Source organism: Vidua macroura, chromosome 25 (assembly GCF_024509145.1).
Source record: "Vidua macroura isolate BioBank_ID:100142 chromosome 25, ASM2450914v1, whole genome shotgun sequence".
NCBI lineage: Eukaryota > Metazoa > Chordata > Aves > Passeriformes > Viduidae > Vidua > Vidua macroura.
Genome location: NC_071595.1, coordinates 1,171,495 through 1,197,107, shown reverse-complemented (window position 1 = coordinate 1,197,107; position 25,613 = coordinate 1,171,495).

Below are 25,613 nucleotides of genomic sequence, written 5' to 3'. Positions count from 1 at the left end.
CGGCTCTCCCTGTTCTCCATCATTTTGAAGACGAGCTGATAAAATTGAAAGGACAAGTCTGTATTTCTTGCCCACTCAGCAGTAAAATGTATAAAACATTTGGAATCTCATAAGATTTCCAGACCAAAATGTTTTCAGAGTGTGTAGCTGCAGTTTCTGAAATGAGCCTGCCTGGAGGGTGAATTTCAATCAGAACACCTTTTTCCCCCCCTAATTTTAGCACGCACATCCTGGGAAATGATGCCACGGAATTTGTGGGAGCCTGAGGTTTTTAGGAGCAGGATGAGCTACAGGATCATCTCACCTGGCAGGGGAGTGTGACTCTGCAGCAGGGGCTGCCTGGAGCCCCATCCAGGTGGGATTCAGAGCCTCCAGGTGGGATTCAGAGCCTCCAGGTGAGGATGAGGCTGCCTCCTCCCCTGCTGAGGTGTTTCCAGTGGTTCCTCACTCCCCACTCCATTCCCAGGTGGATGGGATGGAGTTGGGAGTGAGGAACCTTTAGGATGTCGTTTTCCAGGCCTTTAGGATGCAGTTTTCTCTTGGGAATGAGTGTGGTGCTTCCTGCTGTGTAATGGGCAGGTATTGATGTGACAAGAAGTTCAGGGGAAATTCTTACATCGAGCTGATAAATTCAGTGGTGACTCCTGCCTCAGAGTGACAGCCAGTGGTGCATCTCATCTTTTGTCCTGTTAGAAATAATAAAAAAAAAAACCAACCCAAAACACCTTGAAATATTCTGTTTTTCCAGTACAAAGACAATGCTTTGGAGGATGACAAATCCCATCCCACTCAGCCAAGTCAGAGCCTTTACATTCATTAGCTCAGTGCTTGTTTCCCTCCTTCTGATGCACCTGGTTCCCACCTCCACTCCTGCTCACGCTCTGATTTCCTCTGTGGAGCCACTTTTTGGCTTTTTTTGGTCTTGGTGTTTTTTTTTTTTTTTTGGAGGCATCAAAGACAGGCATTGCTGTGTTTAAAGAACATGAACTTTTAATTTGATGGCATTACGATCAGCTGAAGACAGGTCCCTTTTGTTCGTGTTGCTTTGCTTAGACACGTGCCAAGACAAACTGAAATGTAAAAATAGCTCTCCTTCTTTAAACAATTATATTCCATAAGGCTGGGATGGAAGTTTGTTCGAGGAATTTGGGGAGGGTGAGGACTGAAGGATTCTGAAGTGACTTCTGTCCTGGCTTTGTGGCTGATTTGTCGTTTGGCTGTGACTCAACAGCAGAAGGAGGAATTTGTCACTGCTCCGTGGGTGTTGGTGTTCCCACTCTGTGTCTGTGCCCTCCCAGCCCAGTGCAGACCCTGGAGATCACTGATGTCACCTCAGAGCCAGCTGGGCTGGAGCTGCTCATTTATTGAGGGGCAGAGGCAGCAGCTCTCCCTTCTGGGGGTTTTGGGTTTGTTTTTTTTTTTTTGTAATTTTGTGCCAATTCCTACCCCTCAACTGAAGTTCAAATAAGCAGGGCCAGGCTGGCCAGGGCTGGGAGATCTGTGCTTGGTGGCCCAGGTGGCACTGGCAGGACAGAGCTGTGCTTGGGTGTTGCAGTGTGTTTGCAGGGGTGAGGCCATGGTGTGCAGCAGCCAGCCTGCTTCTAAGGTTGTTAGCGAAGCCTCAGGAATTCGTCAAGGCTGTTGGAACATAAATTGTGCTAAATTAAGAAAGAAGAGGCTGAGAAACCAAATGCCAGGACCACAAGAGCTGGGTAACAGAGAGCTGTGAAACACCTGGATGTAAGCAATCACAGATGCTGAGAAATGGAGGCACAAAATGAGAGAACAAGACAGAGACACCAGTCCAGAAGTGTGCACTGAGTAGTTTGTAGAATCTATGAATGTGTGTGTAACGTAAACAATAAACAGCTTCTACTTAATCACATTAATTAGTTGTACAAGAGTCCTGGATTTGCTGCACTTGGGTGGCACGGGTGGCACAGGCAGGACAGAGCTGTGCCTGGTGGCAGTGGTGCCAGGTCAGAGCTGTGCTTGGTGGCACTGACAGGACAGAGCTGTGCTTGGTGGCACTGGTGGCACTGGCAGGACAGAGCTGTGCTTGGTGGCACTGGCAGGTCAGAGCTGTGCTTGGTGGCAGTGGTGCCAGGTCAGAGCTGTTCTTGGTGGCATTGGCAGGACAGAGCTGTGCTTGGTGGCCCAGGTGGCACAGGCAGGTCAGAGCTGTGCTTGGTGGCAATGGTGACAGGTCAGAGCTGTGCTTGGTGGCCCAGGTGGCACAGGCAGGACAGAGCTGTGCTTGGTGGCAGTGGTGACAGGTCAGAGCTGTGCCTGGTGGCACTGGTGGCACTGACAGGACAGAGCTGTGCTTGGTGGCCCAGGTGGCACTGACAGGTCAGGGTGCTGTGGCTCTCCAGCTGCTGCAGCTCTCCCCACCCTGTTCTCCTCCAGGACTGAGACTCTCCTGCCCCGTGGACAGGGGTTGCTGCCTGGAGCTGCAGGAAGCTCAGCAGGAGCTGATCTCAGCTGTGCCACACAGGGGAGGGGTCTGGAGCCACCTGAGAGGGAGCAGAGGGACACAGAGCTCAGGGGAGCCAGGCCCTGGCTGGGCTTTAGGGGTTTATAGGATCAGTGACATCCTGTGCCATGAATGAAAGCTCATTCCTGTGGTGCTGGTACTTCCCAGCAGTGCTGCAGACCATGGAATACTTTGGGTTGGGAGGGAAATCAAAGATCTTGTCCCACCCCTGCCATGGGGACACCTCCCACTGTCCCAGGCTGCTCCAAGTCCCATCCAGCCTGGCCTTGGCACTGCCAGGGATCCAGGGGCAGCCACAGCTGCTCTGGGCACCCTGTGCCAGGGCCTGCCCACCCTCCCAGGGAACAATTCCTGCCCAATATCCCAGCCAAACCTCCCCTTTTCCCATTTGAAGGCATTCCCTGTGTCCTGTCCCTCCATCCCTTGTCCAAAGTCTCTCTCCATCTTTCCTGTGAGCTCCCTCTGGGTCCTGGAAGGTCACAGTGAGGTCACTCTGGCCTCTTCTCCAGGCTGAACCATCCCAGCTCTCCCAGCAGAGCTGCTCCATCCCTCTGCTCATCCTGCAGCCTCCCCTGGACTCTCTCCAGCAGCTCCAGGTCCTTCCCCAGTCACTTCCAAAGCACCTCAGCGCTCCCAAAACACCAAAGTGCTGCTTCCTACAAATCTTCCACCTTCCCTTGGAGGAGGTGAAGGAAGTGACTCCTGTTTGCTGCTTGTGCAGCCACAGAAAAGCCATTTCCATTCCCACAGTTTGCCCAACTAAACCAACAGCAGGGACTGTGGGAACCTCGGGAGCAGCACAGGCACTTCCAAACGGATCGATTGGAATTGATTCCTGCAGAAGAGTGGCAAATAACCCCCCCCCACCCCCATTTCCTGGGCTCTCAGCACAAAGCTCCTTGTAGTGGCATGTAAAATATTTATACCTCACTACTAAGCTGTAACTTACATTACCCATAAATGAGTTCAACAAAACCTTTTCAGAAAGCATTTTATTCTTCAGCAGGAAAGTGCTTGGCGCTCTCCAGAGTTCTGGGCTTTGATTCTACACCCCCTCCCTTATTTCATCTGTTCAGGAACAACTTGCATTTCAGGGAATGGTGTTTAAATTTTTTATTTCTTGTCTGTTTGGGAAGCTGTGTCACTCTGTCAGGTTGTTGTTGTTGTTGTTGTTGTTTTCTATATGTTTCTTCAGTCTGGTAAATGCATCTTTTAAAAAAGAGCAAAGCTGATATTCCATTTGAGCTCTTGAACTGGGGAATCAGCTTTGGATTTCCAGCTCCTCTGCCCAGGACTCCTGGGTTTCCTTGGGCAGATTTAGCAGCTTATTGAAACTCAGCTGAACTTAATTATCAGCAGATGTGAGCACCTTTTAGAGGTCAGTTAAATGACACTCCCTGTGCCCCCAGCAGATGGAAACTGTTGTTAACTTGGTTTTCTTGGTGGAGGAGCCACAAGGCTGAGGGGACACCTGTGTGAGGGTGTGGAAGGATCCTGCTGAGGGATTCCTTCAGCCCCGTGCTGCCTGTGCTGGGCTGTTTGGGGTGGATTTATTCAATCGTGGAGTGATTCAATTCATTCAATTCAATTTGCTGAATCATGGAATGAACCCATGGAATGATCCAGTCCTGAGCTGGGAGGGATCAAGGATCATTCATTCCAACCCCAAGCCCTGCACAGACACCCCCAAATCCCACCCTGTCCAAACTCCCCTGGAGCTCTGGCAGCCTTGGGAATGTTCCCATTCCCTGGGGAGCCTGGGCAGAGCCCCAGCACCCTCTGAGGGAAGAACTTTGCCCTAAATCCATCCTAATATTCCATCAGGAGGAGCTGCAGCCCCTCTGAGCTCTGCCCTCAGCCTCCTCCTCTCCAGCTGAACACCCCAAGTGCCCTCACCCACTCCTCCTGTGGCCCCTCCAGACTTTTCCCCATCTCTGCAGCCTCCTCTGGACACTTTTACTGATTCTTGAATTATTCTGAGGGTTTTTTTTTGGTCTGTGTGAGCCAGAGGAGCTGTGGAGTGACCAGGAGACGTGTCCAGCTCTGCTGCAGCCCCACCAAGGCCTGCCTTTGGCTTGCTCAGGAGCCTTTGGGAATAAATTGTGATTGTTGGGAAGGTCAGGGGAAATGAGACCAAAACCAGTGGTTTTTGGGGTTTTCCAAGAAATTGTGGGAACTGCTTTGCTTTGAGGGTTTCTCCTGCCAGCCCCCCAGATAATTCCACCAGCACTGCCTGTCCTCTGTGGTGTTTGTCCCTGCACAGGCCAAATTCAGGGACAAAAGTGACAATAATTCCCACCCCTGTCCTCTGTGGTGTTTGTCCCTGCACAGGCCAAATTCAGGGACAAAAGTGACAATAATTCCCACCTCTGTCCTCTGTGGTGTTTGTCCCTGCACAGGCCAAATTCAGGGACAAAAGTGACAATAATTCCCACCCCTGTCCTCTCTGCTGTTTGTCCCTGCACAGGCCATTTTGAGGGACAAAAGTGACAATAATTCCCAGCTCTGTCCTCTGTGGTGTTTGTCCCTGCACAGGCCAAATTCAGGGACAAAAGTGACAATAATTCCCACCCCTGTCCTCTGGGGTGTTTGTCCCTGCACAGGCCATTTTGAGGGACAAAAGTGACAATAATTCCCACCCCTGTTCTTTAAGATTGCTCTTGCTTCCAGGAAAAGTCTTGTGCGTTTTTTTGCTGTTGTTGCCTGTGTGGGCCCATTCCATGATGATTTTTTTTTTTTTTTTTTTTTTGGCCTTTTTTATCCCTTAACAGTGGCTGGCCCTTAATTTTAGGACCAAGGATAGGGCATCTCCTGCCCTGAGTTATTATTTTCTGAGTGGCTGGGTTCTGAGGAACCCTTTTCAAATGGAACAGCCCATTCTCTAGTGCAATTTCTCTCCTTTCCCTGAAAGAATTCCCCTCCATCAAATTGGGTTGCACCTAAAAAGGCCCTTTCCCTCCCCAAAACATCCTTGTGGTGAGAGGCTGCTGCTGCACGGAGAAATATGCTGCTTTCATGACTTTAATAATTAAAAATGCACTTTAAAAAAAAATCCTTCTGCACACTCTGTAGGAAAGGTCTGGTGCATTTATTGTAGCCTCTCATGGATCTTTATAGTTTTATGGGCACTTTAGAGCAGAAATAAAGATCTTTTTTATACTCCAAAAGCAGATGTCTTTGGAACTGCCATCCTGTTCTGCACAGCCCCAGCGTTTTCCTCTTTAAGTTGTTACATCTGGACCCAGGTTTTTACCTTTCCTTTTTTTTTTTTCCAGAGATGAGCCAGTTTAGGGCAGGGGAAATTTCACTCAGCTGGCCCCGTGTGCTGTTGTCACTGTCACATCCTGGGGGAATCTGCCCTGCACAACCTGAGTGTGACATTTGTGCCCCAAGTGCTCACACCGTGAAATTCTCATTTCTTTATTGCCCTTCCAAACTCGAGCTACACAAAAGCACCCATGGGGATCTTTCATGTGGAGAAGGACTCAAAGGCTCAAGCTGAATCCTTCAGGAAGGTCCAGCCTCATCTTCCTCCTCACACCCAGCATGAAATGGGCCTTGCTGAGGTGTCCCAGGGAACAGGGACAGGAGGAGAGGGAACGGCCTCAGGCTGGGCCAGGGGAGCTTGGGGTTGGATTTTAGGGAAAATTTCTCTGAAAGGGGAAATTTGGAGTCCCCACGAAGGGTTGGATGTGACACTGAGTGCTCTGGGCTGGGGACGAGGTGGGGATTGGGCACAGCTTGGGCCTGATGGTCCTCTGGGGTGTTTCCAGCCTCAGTGATGCTGTGCAGTGGCAGCTCCCTGGTCAGAGAGAGAAACTGGATAAATGTTCCCAGAATCAGCCTGGGAAGCTTTGGGGAGCTGGAGATAAACAGTGATAACCAATTATTAAAAACAACCTGCAGGTATTGTTTTTCTAATATCAATTTTCTTGTTATTCTCATAAGATTATTTATAAATGGGTGTCTTGTTAATTAACCAATGGTGATGGGGTTTTAATTAAAGGACCAGTCAGGTCCACCTGTAGCAAATTAAGAGTCTAAAAAGTTTCTTAATAAAGTGAATTAACCTTCTGTGACTACCTTAGGACTCTGTATCACTTATTACCCGTCCTGACCCCTTACAACAATCCTGTGCCACCTCTCCATCCCTGGAGGTCCCTCTGTCCTGCACCAGCTCCTTGTTGCAGTCAGGTGGAAAAATCAGAAAGAAAAGCTTCATAAAATCCAGCCTGCTCTCCTGGAATCAGTGGCTGGCCTTGTCAAAGCCAGCACTTTGCAGGTTCCCATGTGAAAGCAATCCTGGTGTGAGCAGTTTGTCAACATAACAATCTATTCCTGGGTAAAAAACAACCAGCACCTGTAGAAACTGTTTTTACACTTTTTTTTTTTAAATATTTTTCTTTTTAATTTTTTATTAAAGGCAATGCCTAAACCCATAAACATTATGTCATATTTCGTTTTCTGGCACATGCATATTTACAGATTACACTGCTTTTCTCATTAGCTGCTATTATATAGTGTTCTAAGAAAATTTTAGTAGGGATTTAATTGAAAACCAGGATTAGATATTTTGTGGAAATAATATGTATCCATTCTTCTATTGTTTAAAACTGAAAATAATCCTTTATTGTCTCACTTTATTTAGTAGCTAGATTTAGAAATTACAGTGTTGAAAAGATGCTCTCAATAAAACAGTAAGGGGGGATGTGGAGTCCTAGATCAATAAGAGGATTTAAAGCAAACAGAAAATGATCTGGTTTGGTACAGACTAGTTAGAGAAATGAAAACTCTCTCACAAGCAACTTTCCCTGCAGGTACACGTGGAGAGTTTGAGTGACAGGGTAACAACTTGTTCCTAACCAATAAAGTAATTGGCAAGAAAATGCCTGACCAATTGGAGTCACACGTGAGGTCTGTAAAACTGTATAAAAAGGAGTTATGTGAATAAAGAAGGGGCTTTTTCCAAAGAAAGAAATGGAGTCCTGTGTGATTTATTCCCATAGCTCCTCGCAGGGGACTGGAAAATTTCCTGTCAGATCTTCAAACTGGGAATTCTCTCCTTAGAAGTTTTTATTTTTGCAGAAGCACAAGAAGAGACTGAACGCTTTTTTTTTTTTTTTTTTTTTCTTCCAGTGTTAGGTTAAAACTAGAATTTTGCTGCTGGAGTATTTTTAGCTGTGGGTGTTGCAGGGAAGAGCTCAGGGTGTTTGGCAGGTGTTTTACCTCTGAAAAAATCCGTGTGGAACGGGGTGTTTGTTGTGCTGCAGAGTCCAGGAGGTGGAGATTGAGGTTTGTGTCTGTGCAGTGAGAGTTTCCTTGGGCAAAAAAATGCAAATGCAGCTTCCCCCCACCCTGAAAGAATAATCCCAGTGGCTCTTAGAGGCTGACATACAACAAAAACCAAGAAAATAAATTAACCTGACCATGGCATGAATGAAAAATAACATCAAATCCTCAACCCCCACAAAAAACCCAAAAAAACTCAACCAGATTTCATCCACACGGTTGCTGCCAACAAAAAGTCACAAAAGGAGGTCATTTCAGTTGGATTTAGGCTTTGAGTGTTGCATCTTGGTGTGAACCTTGTCGATGTTTATAAAAATGGGGGTTTTTTGTGTTCATTGTGACACAACACAGAGAGCCTTCAAAGCAGTTGTAGGGAAAAGGGAGTTGTTCTTTTTGATAAATTATGTACGAAGGGAAGGGTAAGGAGTAGCTCAATCTGTCCTTCCTCTCTTAGGACTCGAAGACAAAAAGAAAACAAGATTTGAAGCTTTTGAATGTTCAATCAGTGCCAGAGACAGAACAGAAGTGCCTTTTAGTGACACTGAGGTCACTGAACATCCTCAGAGAACAGGACACACCGACATGGCAGTTGTTGATTTGATTTTATTTTTCCCCCAACTCTCCTTTCCCACGTGTTTCTCTTTCCCTGCATTTTATCCCAGTGTTCCCTTTCCCTTGTGCTTTGACCTGCAGCCATTTTGAGGCAAACATTTCATTCCAGTGTCCTCTTTTTTGTACGCTCCAGCCAGCAATTTTAGGGAATGAAGTCATGTAATCACAGACTGACCAAAGCTGTGGGGAAGGTTTTTAGGTGCATCCCTGCAAATGTGCCACATCTGAGCTTCTTGCTGGCCTGACTTGTGCTGAGAAGGGCTCTTAAAATCTTCCAGGGGGTCAAAATTGCAATGGAGATCTCTGCAGGAAAGGGGAAGACTCCTCTGTTTTGTAAACCCAGGTGGAGGTGCCAGTTCTGATGTCACAGCTGGGAGGAGGCTGCTGAAAAACCAGAACCCCGTGGATTGATTTCCTCACCACCAGCAAACTGGAGAAAAGAATAATGAGGTGAAGGGAGACCAGGAAGCTGTGCCCAGCCAGCTGGAAACCCTCCAGTCCTGAAAATGAACCATAAAAAGCTGATTTGTGGGTCTGAGGTTGTGGTGTCAAGTGTGTCCTTCTGAGCACCTCCCCAAGGGAACCCCAGAATGGGTTGGAAGGGACCTTAAAGCCCATCCAGTGCCACAAATCCCATTGTCCCTGCTGCTCCAAGCCCTGTCCAGCCTGGCCTTGGACACTCCCAGGGATCCAGGGGCAGCCACAGCTCCTCTGGGAATTCCCAGCCCCTCCCCACCCTGCCAGGGAACAATTCCTGCCCAATATCCCACCCAAAATCTCCTCTTTTCCAGTCTGAAGCCATTCCCTGTGTCCTGTCCCTCCGTCCCTTGTCCAAAGTCTCTCTCCATCTTTTTTTTTTTTGGTTTTTTTTGTGGGTTCCTTTAGGCACTGGAGGGGGCAGTGAGGTTCCCCTGAGAACTTTCCCTTCTCCAGGCTGGCCAATCCCAATCCTGCCAGTTTTACACAATTTCAGAGGTCCAGAGCCCCGTGTGTGCAGTGCCACATCCCAGCTCAGGGAGGTTTCCTTGCTCTTGGGGCTGTGCTGGCCCTGCCTGTCACCCTCTGCTGTCCCCTCCCTGCCTGGCCTCTGCACAGCCAGGGTTGTTGAGTCGGGGTATTTTATTTTACATCAATTCCTTATGTAACTTTTCAGGAAATGTGATGGGTTTTGACTCCTGCTGTCTGACAGGAGCAATGGATTCAGGGCAGGGAAGGTGCCTGCAGAAATGAGTGGCTTTCCTTCATTCCAGGACACGGTTGACATTGCAAATAAACTCACAGGGCTGAGATCTGTGCCTTGGGTAAATAACTGTGACTCTCTGAGCTGGCTGGAACACTGTAATGTTCATTTACCGTTACGAGGTGAATTGTAACAGCAAACTGCTTAATGGTTGCTCGGTGTAATGCCCTGAGCTCTGGGGCCAGGGCACACAGAAGCACCAGCAGCACTCACAAATGTCCTTTAGGAGCTGTCTGAGGAACCTGGCAGCTTCATTAGTGCCAGAGAATGGTGCTGAGCAGCATTTCTGCTGTTCCTTCTTCCTGCTGTCAGGAAAATTCATCCACAAACGCCTGAGGTTTATGCCCAAAGAGAAGACAGAGGAGTCCTGGAACTTTATGCCAATAAAGGGAGAGGCCATGGGGCATTTCCCTGAGGTCTGTCAAATTTTTGGAGGATGCAGCCTCCTTTTTATTCCAATGTCCCTTCTCTCTTTCCCCACTGGCTGAGGTATTTGACAGGTACAGACTTCCTGAAATGCCTGATCCCGAAGATTCCCCTCTGGCAGGGGGCTCAGGGACCTTGGCACGAAGTCAAAACCACCTGTGGCTTCCATTTTAGCCCGTGGAAAAAGCTGCCAGCTTTGTGTGAGGAATTACAACCACAAGGGTTTGAGCAGTGTAATGGGTGAATTGACACAGGGTGCAAAAGCAGAATTTTGGGGTTTTTAGAATGGGATTCAGGGGTACAAGATGGAGGAATTTGGGCGTGTCCTGACCTTCTTCTCCTTCGTCTTGTCCTCCATGTCTTGCTGTGATGGTGACACTTTTCTGTTGGTGTAAGGCACAGACACTCTGTCTGACATAAATGACAGATATTGGCACGTTATTGTAAACAGACTATACATAAATTTTGATATAAAATGTAATCACTGCCCAAGAGGGCACGCAGATTGCCATGGCCTCCTTGCTAGCCAGAGCTCAGCAGGTCAGAGAAGGAATGTTATAGATAAATAAAAATAAACAACCTTGAGGACGCGATCAAAGCATTCCAGACTCCTTCTCTGGCTGTGGTGGGCTAGGAAGCAAAGACTCTTTACAATCTTGGAGTCACCTCAACATTCTGAACCCCGGGACATCGACAGTTAACCACTGTTCTTCATTTACTTGGCAATCAAAAGGACAATTATGGAGAGGCATTTGAGTTTGTGAATCACTGGGAGAGCAGGGAGATGCTCTCTGCACGCAAACTTATTTTATTTTCCAAAGCTCTTTTTTTGTTTAAATATGCCTCATCTCAGGGGTGGTTTATAGTCTATAATAGTCCATAGAACAGTTGTGCAGACTTGATGCATTATGATATTTTTATGTGGTGTTTGAAAAATTACAAAGGGAAGGGTTTAAAACCCTTTCCACTAAAAAGCCACACAGCTCCGTCCAACGCCAGTGATTGTTGTGAATAACAGAAAATTGAGAGTGAGCAGTGCGAGGTGACTTGCTGATTGTTTGGAAGTTCCCTTATCCCAAAGCACCCCTCCAGGCTGTTAGGAGGGTTTGGAATTGGGGATTGACGTTTTTTGGGAATGCAGTGATTGTGTGTCAGCTTGGGAACAGCCCTGGGGAGGAGGGTTTGGGAGAAGGAACCCTGGGGAGGAGGGTTTAGGGATGCTGGGGCATGAGGGGCTGGATATTCCCCAAACCCCCTGTCCTGGGCTGATCCCACAGCTTTGGGGTGACCCTAATTTTGGCCTTCCAGTGCCTGAAGGAGCCAAGAGGAAACATGGAGAGAGGCTTTGGACAAGGGATGGAGTGCCAGGAGACAGGGAACGGCTTCCCACTGCCAGAGGGCAGGGATGGATGGGATTTTGGGAAGGAATTGTTCCCTGGGAGGTGTCTGTGCTTCGCTGCCCCATTTATGCAGAAGAGACTGAATAAACGAGGCCCTGTGATATTTGTGCAGCCAAAAATGGGATTTGGCCACCCAGAGCCACTTGTTAGTGACTGGGAGGAGAGCAGATGTGTCTGAACTTGCTCTTTAAAGGGAAATCTTTCATTTTGGAGGGGTTTTTAAAATCCTGGCCTGTATTTTCTGGCTCCCACACCTGCACTGGGCCACCATGTATTGCAATTGATCCCTTTCGGGCTCTCTTTTGGAGAACTGAGCAACTGAAGCTCTCCCTTTTAATTCATATTACTTACCAGGCAGGGTTTTCGCAGCCAAGCTGCTTGAAAATAGTAAATCTGAAATGAAAAATCCATTTTTAAATCATTAAAAGCATTAAAAGTGACCTTTACCTGCTGCAAACATAATCCGTTAATAATGTGTCTTGTACTGGACAGATAATGGGGATCTTCCACCCGGGGATTAAAGGATTGTGCAAACTCAGCTGCTGATTTCCTGAGGAAATGTTGCTTTTGGAAATCACAGATGGGACCCCAGGGGTGCTGCCACCTGTATTAGGGCTTCCACCTCATGCCTCTCCCAAATTTCAAAATATAAATTAGTTTCTGTTCGAATAACTCTGAAAACTTGGGATCTCTAAGCAAGGGCTGATGCCACAGCAGCTTTTTGGTTGTGTTTGCCTCAGAATAATCTCTGGAGCTCTGGAACAGGGATTAGGCTCTGTGTGTTCCTGGGACAGATTTAGGGTGGCCTAAATTCAGGTTGCTGGTTGAATTTACCTTGCTCTCCTCTGTTCTAAAGGAAGAAAATCCAACAAGAAATGCAGAAGATGAATATTTTTAGCTGTAAATCAGCGTGCAAGGCTTGGACAATCCTCGTGTCTGGTGGGATCCTCTCTGGAAAAATCTCAGCTGTTAAATTCACACAGGACACGAGTGAGTTCCTTGTAGCTCTTGCTCAAAGTAGGAACCAGGAGCTGGTCTGGAATTCTCCCTGGTACCACCCAGAGCTGTTGTCCTGCTGGGAATATCACCCAGATTCCCGGGGGACGCCGGGGTGGCCGTGCCCTGAGGATTTTCATTGGGATTTCAGATGTAAAATCCACATTTTTGCCTCGGCCGTGCTGCTGGAGTGATCCAGAAGGCTGTGACAGCACAGCACGGCTTGGTGCGCTTGGGGACAGGGAGGGAGGTGCTGGCATTGTCACCCTCATCCATCTCCCCGTGCCTGAGTCACTTCACAAAGGGAAGGGAAACGTTGGGAACGTCAGGAGTGAAGCGTTGGGAACGAAACCTCGCGCGACTCTCGCCACGGCTGAGGAGGCTCCGCGGGGCCTGGGAGGTGTCAGCGTGATTGATCACTCAGCTCCCGCAGAAAATAAACACAACAGAGCCTTCTCCATTGAAGAGCCATCAGAATTCCCAAGGAGATGGCCCTGGGAGGGCAGGGGAGTCGGATCAGAGCTGCCAGGTGGCTCGAACTGAGAGCTTGTTCCTGCAGCGGACTCGGGGAGGGGGAAACAGCTCTGGCTGCCTTCCCTCTGCTGGGAATGACAGGGAAATGACGTGGAAATGGAGCAAAGAGCAGCTGCTCTGAGCAGAAGCCTCATTGGCAGGGCTCCCAGGGCAGGTGAGGGTGTCCAAGCCTTGGGACACCCTCAGGGGACAGTGCCCTGCTTGGACAGACCTTTGATGGGGTCTTCCATGGGGTCTGCACCATGGTCTCATTCGTGCCTTTGAAATAACCAAACCTTGCATTCCTTGTCTTTAAGGGTTTTTTCCTTTGGATGGAGCAGGCTGCAGCAGGTTGGGCTCTGTGTTCTCCTCACCTCTGCATTTCAAAGCTGCTCACAAGGTGCTCAGGGATGCTCCAGCCCATTATTTAGGAAGTATGGAGCAAGGGATGAGTCAGTGAAGTGATTTTCCCAGCAATGGATGGGGCAATAAACATCTCCCTGCTCATAAGGCAGCAGCTCTGAAGAGCTACTGCCGGGCTGCTCTGCTGCTGCTGGGCTGCTCTGCACTCAGACTGCAATTAGGTTGTGTATTAAATTAAAAAAAAAACAAAACAGCAGAGCTGAGCTGTGCTGTAACTCACTGAAGGTGAAGTTCACCCCTGGTCTGCAGTGCTGGGTTCTGTAAAACTTCCCCCTGTTTATTTTTGTGGTGTTTGCAACACTGGCACGTTCCTTTTGTCCGTGGAGAGTCATGGAGTCACAGCATGGCTTGGGTTGGCAAAAAAATCACCTCATTTCACACCCTTGCCATGTGCAGGGACACCTTCCACTGGCCCAGGTTGCCTTGGACACTTCCAGGGATGAGGCATCTGCACCCTGGGCAGAACCTGACCTCCGTGAGCACCAGGCTTTGACTTCAGAGGCTGCAGTCCAGCCAGACCTTGTGTTGGAAGGCTGTGGGGGTTTGGGACGTTAATTTATCTCCTGGTTTTGACTTCAGAGGCTGCAGTCCAGCCAGACCTTGTGTTGGAAGGCTGTGGGGGTTTGGGATGTTAATTTATCTCCTGGTTTTGACTTCAGAGGCTGCAGTCCAGCTCTCTGGTGGAATTCCAGCTCTCTTCCACCCCTCTGGTGTTGGAAGGCTGTGGGGGTTTGGTGTCACCAGATGACACAAGCAAATACGACGTACCACAGCCTTGGTCACGATGAAAAGACTAATTTATTTTTTGTGACTCCAGTCTTTTATAGTTCTCAAAAGGTGCCAGTGGATTGGAGGGTGAACGTGCCACCTCTCCTACAACACTGGACAAACTACCTGTACATCAAATTTCTCCGCCTCTATGAAAGAATGCAGAACAACAGGTTGTGTACAGAAAGTTGTGTGAGAAAGATCTCTACGAGAATGTAAACTCATAAGGCTTTAGAAAACTCTTGATAACCAGGGCGACAGTTTGGGACGTTAATTTATCTCCTGGAAGAGGTGGAGGCCTTGTGCAGCCGCTGTGAAGAGGGGAGGTTGTGCTTCATGGTTACCCTCAGTACCCAAACACCCCGAACTGCGCTCCAGAGGAAGCTGAAGAGTTCCTTGAACCCCACGTGCTTGAGCTGAATTGAAATTCAGCTCTTAGACAGCACGACTGGAGCAGTCCCTACATTTAAAGTTTGTCCCAGCCAGCAGCACCCTTTAAAATGCAGGTCAGCCTTCCTCCAAGTGTGACCTCTCCTCTCAACTCCTGGATTTTGAACACTGACACTGGAGTTACATTTCCAAGACCTTCTTCAAAGGCCCAAGGATGGGAAGCTGAATTTTTGTTCTGCTCTTTTGAAGGCTGAGTGTCTCATGAAATAACATTACGGCAGGAACTGGGAGCAGAAAAATTAACATGATCAAAGGTGGCAGAGTCTGTTAGATTTGGCAAATGCCTTATTTGATTTGTATCTGCAGCAGTGGTCACACTGCTGTGTCCTCAGAGCCTCACACATCTGAGAGCTCTGCTTCCCCCGACTCTGTGAGTAATGTACACTCACACTTTATTGGGAAAGAGCAAAAAGAACCCCAACCAAATCCTCTTGCAGGCTTTAAACTTTTTTTTTTTTTTTTTTTTTTTTTTTTTTTTTTTTTTTTTCTTTAATAAATGAGTGCTGTCCCAGGTGGGCAGAATGAGGATGAGCCACACTGAAGTCTGACTCAAACAGGTGAAGCATCCCTGGCTGCTGCCCTTTTCCACAGCCCCCAGTGGCTGCCCTTGCTTTGGCACATCAGTTCCTCATCCATCCTCCAGGCTCCCAGACAGATTCCTGCCCTGCAATCAGAAGGGGAATTTTAATTAACATCTGACCATTTGGAATTAATGACCTTGAGGTGATTACAGGGGGTCTGTGGGACCCTTGAGCCATCCTGGGGCTGCCACAGAGCCAGGCCTGGGCAGCTCTCAGGGCTCCTTTTGTAGCATCACAGTGCAGCCCAGTTTGGCACAGTGCTTATAAACATAATCAGTGCAGGAAACCTTTTCCCTCTGTCCAGGAGTCTCGGGGTTTGCGATGCTGGAATGACCCCAAGAGTGTAAAAGTCCTTGTTCTCCCAGCCCGTGCAGCCAAAGAAGGAGTCTGAAATATGTAGGGTTGGCTTCTCAAGGTTTTTTATTTTTATTTATCTGTAACATTCTTTCTCTGACCTGCCGAGGTCCATCTAGCAAGGAGGCCATGGCAATCTGCGTGTCTGGGGCAGTGATTACATTTTATATCAAAAGTTACGAGTACTCTGTTTACAATAACGTGATTACATTTTATATCAAAAGTTGCAAGTACTCTGTTTACAATAACGTGCCAATGTCTGTCATTTATGTCAGACAGTGTGTCTGTACCTTAAACCAACAGAAAAGTGTCACCAGCACAGCAAGACATGGAGGACAAGACGAAGGAGAAGAAGGTCAGGACACACCCAAATCCCTCCATCTTGTCCCCCTCAACCCCATTCTAAAAACCCCAAAATTCTACTTTTGCACCCTGTGTTAATTCAACTACCACACTACTCAAACCCTTGTGGTTGTAATTCCTCAGATAAGGTTGGCAGCCTCTCCCACAGGCTAAAATCAAAGCCACAGGTGGTTTTGACTTCATGCCAAGGTCCCCGAGTCCCCTGGAGGGTCTGGAGCCAGCCAGGGCAGCCAGAGGGGTGTCCTGGACTCTGACACAGGAGGTGACTTTTCATTAAATGAGTGACAGAAAAGGCCATGAGGAAGCTTTTGTCATGTGGCAATAGCCAGTTCCACCTCCAGTTCAGGTTGCAGCCTGGTGATGGATAGGGAGCTTCATAAATCTTAAATGCTTACAGAGAATAGAAACATTTTGCTCTTTCTCCTGGAAAATGTTCCTTCCCATTTTGGCAGCAGCTGGTTTTGTTGGGAAGTGTTTGTTGGTGTTTCTCTGTCTCCCTCCATCCCTCACCTGGGCAGGCTGGGAGGTGTTTTTGCCTGAGAGCTTCTCCCAGCTCTGGCTGGTTCCCTGAGCACGCCTGGGAGAGCACCAGCAGCAGGAAAAGGTCACAGGAAAGATGTGAGAGAAAAGAGGAGTAAGTGGAGGAGCCAGGAGGAGGTTTTGCTGTCTTGCACAAGGAATAACGTGAGTCAGCTGAGGCAGAGGAGGGAGCCTGAAACAGAAGGAAAACATGGTGTGAGAGTGGAAAGGAAAGGGAGAGGAAGATGTGGAGCAAGAAAATGTGTAAGGGGGTAAAAGGGAGTTTGGAAGAAAGATGGAGGAGAATGGAGGCTTTCCATGGTCAGCTCTGTGCTGTTCTCTCAGCTGGGAATGAGGGATCCCCTCCTGGGGCTCTCATCCCACAGCTGGGAATGAGGGATCCCCTCCTGGAGCTCTCATCCCATAGCTGGGAATGAGGGATCCCCTCCTGGAGCTCTCATCCCACAGCTGGGAATGAGGGATCCCCTCCTGGGGTTCTCCTCTCTCAGCTGGGAATGAGGGATCCCCTCCTGGGGCTCTCATCCCACAGCTGGGAATGAGGGATCCCCTCCTGGGGCTCTCATCCCACAGCTGGGAATGAGGGATCCCCTCCTGGAGCTCTCATCCCACAGCTGGGAATGAGGGATCCCCTCCTGGGGTTCTCCTCTCTCAGTTTGGAATGAGGGATCCCCTCCTGGGGCTCTCATCCCACAGCTGGGAATGAGGGATCCCCTCCTGGAGCTCTCATCCCACAGCTGGGAATGAGGGATCCCCTCCTGGGGTTCTCCTCTCTCAGTTGGGAATGAGGGATCCCCTCCTGGAGCTCTCATCCCCCACTTAACCCACCCCCAGGCTGGCACTGCCCCTCCTGCCAGGGAATGGGCTCTGTCCTCGGGTCTGGAGAACAGGAGGGATCTGGGTGCACCAGCCTGGCTCATGCTCCAGCTGGGGTTTGCTTGGAACTCCCCTCGTTCCTCCTGTGAGGAACCTCCCTGGACATCCCATCCTTTCCCAGGGCCACCAGATCATGGATTGTTGTGTGCCTGGAGGCCCCCGTGGGTGCAGGAGATTTGTGGCCTCCTTTTCCAGAGCCTCCACGGTCCCCATCATCCCCAAAGTGGTTCTGGCAAGGCCATGGTGGGGCCTTGGCACAGCAAGTCCAGCTGAGGTTGGGTTTGATCTTGGAGGTGTTTTCCAATCTTAAAGATTGGAGAATTCTGTAACTCCCGGCCCCTGAGAAAAACTGAAGTTCTGGGAGGAGAAATGAAGCAGCCAAACCAGGGAATGTTAAACAGGAATATTAAACAAAGTGTAACAGCCCCATCCTCCTCTGCAACTGCAGCCTGGGAAGGGCTGTGGGAATGAGCTGATGGGAATTTAATAAAGATTGGCATCAGCTCTGAGCTCCAGCAACCTGCCCGGACTCTCCAGAGTGTTGCACCACTGAATTTTGTGGGATTGACTCTCTTTTTCCTGCAGTGATCCCTTTTCCAACGAGCAGGGCTGGTTTTCCTCCTCCTTGGCCGTGGCAATTCCTTGGTAGCACTGCCTGGGCTGAGCTGCTTCTCGCTGGGGAAGGAGTTAAGATGAACTCAAAAGCATTAAGGCCTCTTTAATTCAGAAAAGGAGGGTTTGTGTCATGGTGTCACACAGTTTAACTAATCTACTTTAAAATTAATTTGGTTTAATTTTCCTTAGGGCCCCCATGTGGATATACCCTTAAATACCTAGAATAAATAACAGGTAACTGGGTTGTAAATCACCACAAGTAATTGTGTACCTACTTCCCTGTTGTAAATCAGCAATAACTCCAGAGGGGCTGATTCTCTCTGTGTATACCTGCAATAAACGAGGAGTAACCTGCTGTAAGTCAATAAAGGTAATTTTCTTCCTACTTTCCTGGGATAAAACAGGAGTAAGGAGCTCGGCTGAGAGAAATTCAAAGCAAGAAGGTGAATATTTTTACTTCTGAGGATAATTAATGACAGAACGACTGACCAGGGACTGTAATGGACTCTGTGGGACTGCAGACTTCTTTTCTCAAGCTCAGCTCACTCCCTGAGCCTGCCCTCGTTCAAGCAGGGGGAGGAAGGGCTGTGGCAGGCAGAGCATCATCCTAAATGAGCAGGATTTCCTCCTTATTTACTCCTTGCACACAAACCTCCCACCTTGTTAACCCTGGGAGAGCCTGGGAAGGGCAGGAGCACTCTGGAAAGTTCCAGGTGGTGAGGAGGAGGCACTGAATGGGCCAGGAAAGGCTGAGGCAGGGTTATCCCACCTCTCTTGGATCCTGGGATTGCCGCAGAGGGAGAGCTGAGTGTGGCAAGTGAAGGAATTCATTCCTGCCCCTTCCCCTGCATGGAAGTAAAGTCAGCAGCCATGGGATCATGGAATGGTTTGGGATCATGGAATGGTTTGGGATCAATGAATGGTTTGGAATCATGGAATGGTTTGGGATCATGGAATGCTTTGGGACCAATGAATGCTTTGGGATCATGGAATGCTTTGGGATCATGGAATACTTTGGGATCAATAAATGGTTTGGGATCATGGAATGCTTTGGGATCAATGAATGGTTTGGAATCACAGAATGGTTTGGGATCATGGAATGCTTTGGGATCAGTGAATGCTTTGGGATCAATAAATGGTTTGGGATCATGGAATGCTTTTGGATCAGTGAATGGTTTGGGATCGTGGAATGGTTTGTGATCATGGAATGCTTTGGGATCAGTAAATGGTTTGGAATCATGGAATGCTTTGGGATCAATAAATGGTTTGGAATCATGGAAAGTTTGGGATCATGGAATGGTTTGTGTGGGAAGGGACATTACAGATTTGTCCCACCCCTGCCATGGGCAGGGACACCTTCCACTATCTCAGGTTGCTCCAAGCCCTGTCCAACCTGGCTTGGGACATTTCCATGGATCCAGGGGCAGCCACAGCTTCTCTGGGAAATCCATTCCAGCCCCTCACAGGGAGGAATTTCTTCCCAATATCCCATTTACCCTGCCCTCCTTCAGCTTAAGGCCATTCCCCCTTGTCCTGACAGTCCAGGCCTTTGTAAAAGGGCAAAACTTTCCAAATTTCCAGGTCCTGCATCAAACCAACACAGCTCAGTGAGGTTTCCAATGCTCACCCAGGGAAAATAAATGGGAATTTGGATGAGCTGGAGCTGCTGGGGCCACCAGTGCTTGGTGATCAACCTGACAGACCCTGCACTGTGAAGTGACAGAGTTTTGTCACACCCTTGCACCTGAGCCAGCTCCAAGGTGAAGCTGCAGTGGTGGCACCTAAAAAGCCAAATTTGCACAAAATATTTGGTGGGAATAGAACGAGGTTCTGTCAGGAAAACGTCAGGGTACTTAACTCATCGTGAACTCGTTCTTGCTTTCCCTGTTTGTCCATCTCTGTAAGCCCAAGCAGGATTTATAACTTAGGACTCTGAAAAAGAACTCCTTACAGTAATGCTGGTAGATCATATGTTAGATTTTTTTTTTTTTTTTCCCTTCTGACAAAACAGCCTCTGGCAAATTTTCCACTCCAATCTAAAAATTGTGTGCTGCTTCCCGGAGCCGAGCCCTTCTCCTGCTGCACCACGGAAGGATGACAGACGAACATAATTAGCAAAGTGAGTAGAAACCCCATCTGATGTTGTGGCATTTCACACCCTATTTACAGAGGAATTAACACCTTCACTGTCCCGCTGGGGACATCGCCTTTTGCTCTGCTCAGGAGGGGAAAAATTATTTAATCACGTGCCAATCTGTCTTCGTGAGGGGTCCTTGGGGCTCTCTTGGACTCTCCCCTTGGGTCTTACAGCCCCTGCACAGAAATAGTCCCCAGCTCGAAAATGTTCAATATTTTCTTACTAATTTGGCTCAGCCTTTGTATTCGTTGCCCAAATTCCTGGCTGTGACCCAGAAGTGAACTCCCAACTCTCCAGGGATTTTTCTTGGTGTGGATAAAGCTGGTCCTGCTCTCATTAGCAAGGCTCCATCTCCAGCCTGGATCCTTCAGGAGAGGGGTTTGGATCCTTTCCCCGTGCAGCACAGCAATGGGAAGGCCCAAAGCTGAGCAGAGGAGTGAGAAAGAGCTGCTTGCTTTATTGTCAGATCCTATTGATCAGAGCTTGGCTCTGCTCTGCTTGGCCTTAAAGCTGCTAAAGTGGAACAAAAACGTGGAATGAGGGATAACAGCTGGTTTCACGAGGCTGAGCCCAGTGGGGTTTTTGCTGGGGATCTTTCATTTCCATGGTGAGGCAGGGACGTGAATAGATCACCCACAGATTTATGTCTCGTCTGTAAAGAGTATTTGGGGTGGGAAAAAATCTGGAAACATCTTTGTGTGTTTGGTGTTTGCGTTGCCATAACAGATCTGCTCTCCGAAGGAATCCACTCTGGAAGAGGAGCTGGATGAATGTATGCATGAGCAGAGGCCGTGTGCCTGCATGAAAATGGGAAAACTCCATCTTTTATGCAAAGTGGGAGAAGAGAGACCGTGCTTTTTGTGGCTCACGTGGAGGAGCACTAAGGAAAGCTCACCCAAGCCCAATCCCAAACATTTGGGGAGAAAGCCCAATCCCAAAGGTTTGGGGAGAAAACCCAATCCCAAAGGTTTGGGGAGAAAACCCAGTCCCAAAGGTTTGGGGAGAAAACCCAGCCCCAAAGGTTTGGGGAGAAAACCCAATCCCAAAGGTTTGGGGAGAAAACCCAGCCCCAAAGGTTTGGGGAGAAAAGCCAGCCCCAAAGGTTTGGGGAGAAAACCCAATCCCAAAGGTTTGGGGAGAAAACCCAGCCCCAAAGGTTTGGGGAGAAAACCCAATCCCAAAGGTTTGGGGAGAAAACCCAGCCCCAAAGGTTTGGGGAGAAAACCCAATCCCAAAGGTTTGGGGAGAAAACCCAACCCCAAAGGTCTGGGGAGAAAACCCAGTCCCAAAGGTTTGGGGAGAAAACCCAGTCCCAAAGGTTTGGGGAGAAAACCCAGCCCCAAAGGTTTGGGGAGAAAACCCAGCCCCAAAGGTTTGGGGAGAAAGCCCAATCCCAAAGGGTTGGGCAGAAAACCCAGCCCCAAAGGTTTGGGGAGAAAACCCAATCCCAAAGGTTTGAGGTGAAAGCCCAGTTCCTGGAGGGCAGGCTCAGGAGGAATCTCTTTTGGGGCATCATTACTGCCTCATAAGAGACACTTTCAGTTCTTCAGCTGGATTTTCTTGTGATTTCCCTTGCCATAAGCCCAGGCTTTCCTTCTCCCATTTATATTTGCCCAAATCCCTGGTTTTCCATGCCTTTCTCCCCGCTCTGTGCCTGTCCCCTCACTCCCCAAGGACTCCTGTTCCCGGGAGGGGTTTTGCAGCAGGCTCTGTGTGAGACACTGCAGAGGAGCGAGTTAAAACCACGACTAAAACCTCCATGGAAGAAGAGGATGGAGAATTAAGGAAATGGGACTCAGCAGGCTCTCCTAAAATCACCTGCCAGGCTGCTCCCTTGGCTGGGAGCCCTTTTCCAGCCCGGCTCCCTCCCCTTCCTGGGCAGCAGAGCAGATTCTGTTTGACAGGGTTGATCCTCGGAGTTAAAAGTTTATTCCTCCATCAGCACATTAATGAAAAGAGAAATGTAGCTCGGGGAGGAAGGCTTATGAAAGGAAAATCAAGCTAAATCTATCAATTCCCCGTCCTGAATAAATGAATCTATTAAGGTGGGGTGAGATGCCTGGCAGATAAGGGGTGTTCCACATAAAAGCAGGAAGGAAAACCCAGGCAGCCCTGTGCAAACCCGGCGCTGAGCGCTGGGATTGTCTCCTGTGTGCTGTCGGCTTTTCCACCTGAGCCACAATTCTCCAGTTGCTGCCTGTGAGGAGAATGTTCCTTGTCTGGCTTCGGGTTAGGGGAAGTTACTGGGAAGAAAAGCCAACAGATGGCGCTTGGGAATTCTTGGAGGAGGGAATAGGTTGGGTGGGAGCGATGGAGACTCGTCCTTGTGCGCTCCTCGACGAGCTCCTGGATTTGCTCTTCCCGGGAAGCACAGGGAGATGTGGATGCTCCTCCTGCCATCCCTGGCCATCCTTGCCTCTCCTCTTGTTCCCCACTTGCTCTCGTGTGGATTTTAAACCAGACAAACCCTTTGGAGATGAGATAAGCGGGGCTGGCAAAGCCAGGTCGCCGAGGAGCTGGCCCAGGTACATGGTGGGTAAATCACGGCTCCACCTGCAGTGACAGCAGTAATTTATCTCGGGCTGGAAAAAGCTGCTGCTTCCCATCCTGGGCTCTGAGGGTCATTCATCACTTTTTGTTATTTTTATAACAGAAGGGAGAGTGCTGGTTCCCTCCCCACATCGCCTCCAGCCGCTCCCTGGGGACAAATTAGCTGCTCTGAAAATGGATGAGCTCAGGGGCTGTTTTCATTTATGTTTTTAACAGTGCAACCAAAGCCCTCGGACCTGCAGGGCTCCCCTGAGCAGGGGCAGATGGAGCGAGGCTCCGGAACTCTGCCAGGGGGAGGATGTGGCCTTTGGGTCCTGCTGCTGAGGTGGCAGGAGGTGACATCTCAAAGCCTGTGAATCCAGCACAGCATCCAGCGAGAGCCTGCCAAGGTTTGTGATCTGGGGTGGGCAGGATTTGGGGCTTCTCTGGAGATCTCACTGCTAGAAACACGGGCTGCCTCTGCTCCTGAAGCCTCCTGATCTCTGCTCTCTGATCCTGTGCCAGACTCAGCCATTCTGGGGCCGCAGGAACCCTCAGCTCTGTTTCCTTGGGATGCTGGGCTCTGCACGACCACGGGGTTCTACATCCAGCCACAAACAGGTGCAGGTTTTATCCCTGTTGGTTTGCTGGGATATATAAACATATATTCAATACATTATTTTTGAGAGAAATCTGCTGAGCACTCATGCCCAGAGAAGCTGTGGCTGCCCCATCCCTGGAAGTGTCCCAAGGCCAGGTTGGACAGGGCTTGGAGCAGCCTGGGATAGTGGAAGGTGTCTCTGCCCACAGCAGGGCTGGAATGATCTTAAAATTTAAGATCCCTTCCCACCCAAGCTATTCATGACGATTCTGTGATCTATTTCCAGCCCATCCTGGATCTGCCATTGCCCTCCTGCTGTGTTTTTTAGGGGATTTAGGGTGATTTTTTTAGGATTTAGGGTTTTTTTTCCTTCATGTCTGACTCCTTTGGGCACTGAGGAGCTGTGACCAGGCAGCAGGAGAGGGAGAATTGGACACGGGGTCCCTGGGGAGGATACAGGTGCTCCACGATCCCTTTCACACTGAGGGGACATTGCTTCAATGACTCTGCCAATCACTGTCCCTCACCTGTCTGTCACTTGTTGTGCAGCTGGGGAATTCACTTCACAGACTTGCCAAAAGTGGCAGATTTTTGTGTCTGGAAGGGGCCATTTTGCATAATTCTGGGCACCAGGGAACAGAGGCTGGGAGGAGGCATCCACAGAAATCCATGGAAATTTCCCAGCAGGCAGGGGACATGGATGTATTCACTTCCCAGGGCATTGCAGATGGGCAGATTTGCCTTGTAGTGCTGGAAATTGCTTTTGTGTCTCACACGTCAGCGTGCTGAGCTGCTCAGAGGAAGGGCAAGCAGGAGAAAGGGATGGGGATGTCTCCTGCTCCCTCCTCTCCTCTGCCTTCCCCCACTTCAGGGGAAGCTTTTGGAGCTGCAGACTGTGATGGAGATCACAGAATTGTGGGGTGGTTTGGGTTGGAATGGACCTTAAAGCTCATCCAGTTCTACCCCCTGCTGATGCCTTAGGATTTGAGCTTTTCTATTTTCCAACTATTTGTAACCCTGCAGTTCTTTAGTGCACAGCTCCAAACTCCACATGCAGTGTGAGCTGCTGCTTCCCCATTTTGGGCAGACACAACAATTCCTCTCCAGGCCTGGCAATCAAGGACCCCTCACTGCCTCAGGCCTCAAGAGCTGTGAACAAAAGTGAGTTGAGGGCAGCAAACTTGGGGTAAAATTACTTTATTAGCTGAAGCTGTAATTGGAATTAATTAACCCCCAATATGCAAATGGCCCAAACTTATAAAAGTGTGAAAACCCATGAGCCATCATCCATTTTGGGTGTATCCCCTTGATGGGGGGGTTTGTCTGCCCTAAATGCCCCTGAAGGCCCTTCAATAAATAGAAGTGCTTTTTATTCCCTTAATTTTGTCTGGCCCCTGTTTTTAAGTAGCCCCCAAAGGCATCTCTGCCATGGCAGGGACACAGCTGCAGGCAGATGTTGTTGGGGTGGGAGTTGTTGCTCTCTGATGGTCCTGGCTCCATGCTGGAAGCTCTGCTGGGGCTCATCTGTGCTGGACCTGCCTTGCAGGGTAGATTTGGAGTCTCATTTTGGGTTTTGTTGTTTTTTTGTTTTTTTTTTTCCCCCTTTTCTTCCCTCCTCCCGTTGATTGCACAATGCATAACCTCGGCTGGCTCGGCTGTGACAGGCTGGTGATTATTTATTGTCATTTGCAATGACTCGGGGACAAGCACAGACCATGTACAGCCATTAAAAGCTTTTTTGGAAAAGTCAGGAGGGGCCAGGCCCTTTCAGGAAGAGAAGTGGCCCCGTTCCCTTGGCTGCAGGGAGCAGCAGGGCCTCGTGCACGCCATGCCATGGTTCAGGGCTCCTCCCTAATTGAGTCATTTGTCTCCCCAAATACCCACCAGCTTCACTGAAGATTTGTGGGTTCTCTCCATTATTAGTATCATTAATTTTTATTTAGACACAATTGATGGCCTTGTCCACGGAAGTTGATCCAAAGTTGTGTCTGGAAAATGCACTTAGGGGCTGCTGGGGATGGAGAGCCCAGGGGTTGGGGCCCTGGGGGTGACCTGGGCCACAGCCAGAGCCACAGGGCCACATTTCTTTGAGAAAGATGCTCCTGCAACCTGGAGGTGACAGAAGAGTTTGTGGGTGGGATTTAGGCCACCTAAATATTGCTCCAAGAGATACAGGACTTCCTGACTAGCAATTTACTGTTGTCTTCTCCTTTCTCTGAGGGTCTTGTGAGGAGAATCACCACCCAGACAGTGTGGACAGGTCAGATTTCACAGGCAAAGAACAAAACCCAAATGTCTTGGGGTGATTTTTGTCCTGTTCTCCCTGGAGAGAAGTCACGTTGCTGTTGCAGGTGTTGCTGGTCCAAGAGGGGACCTCTCCCTGCTGAGCCCAGCTGGGGCAGAGGC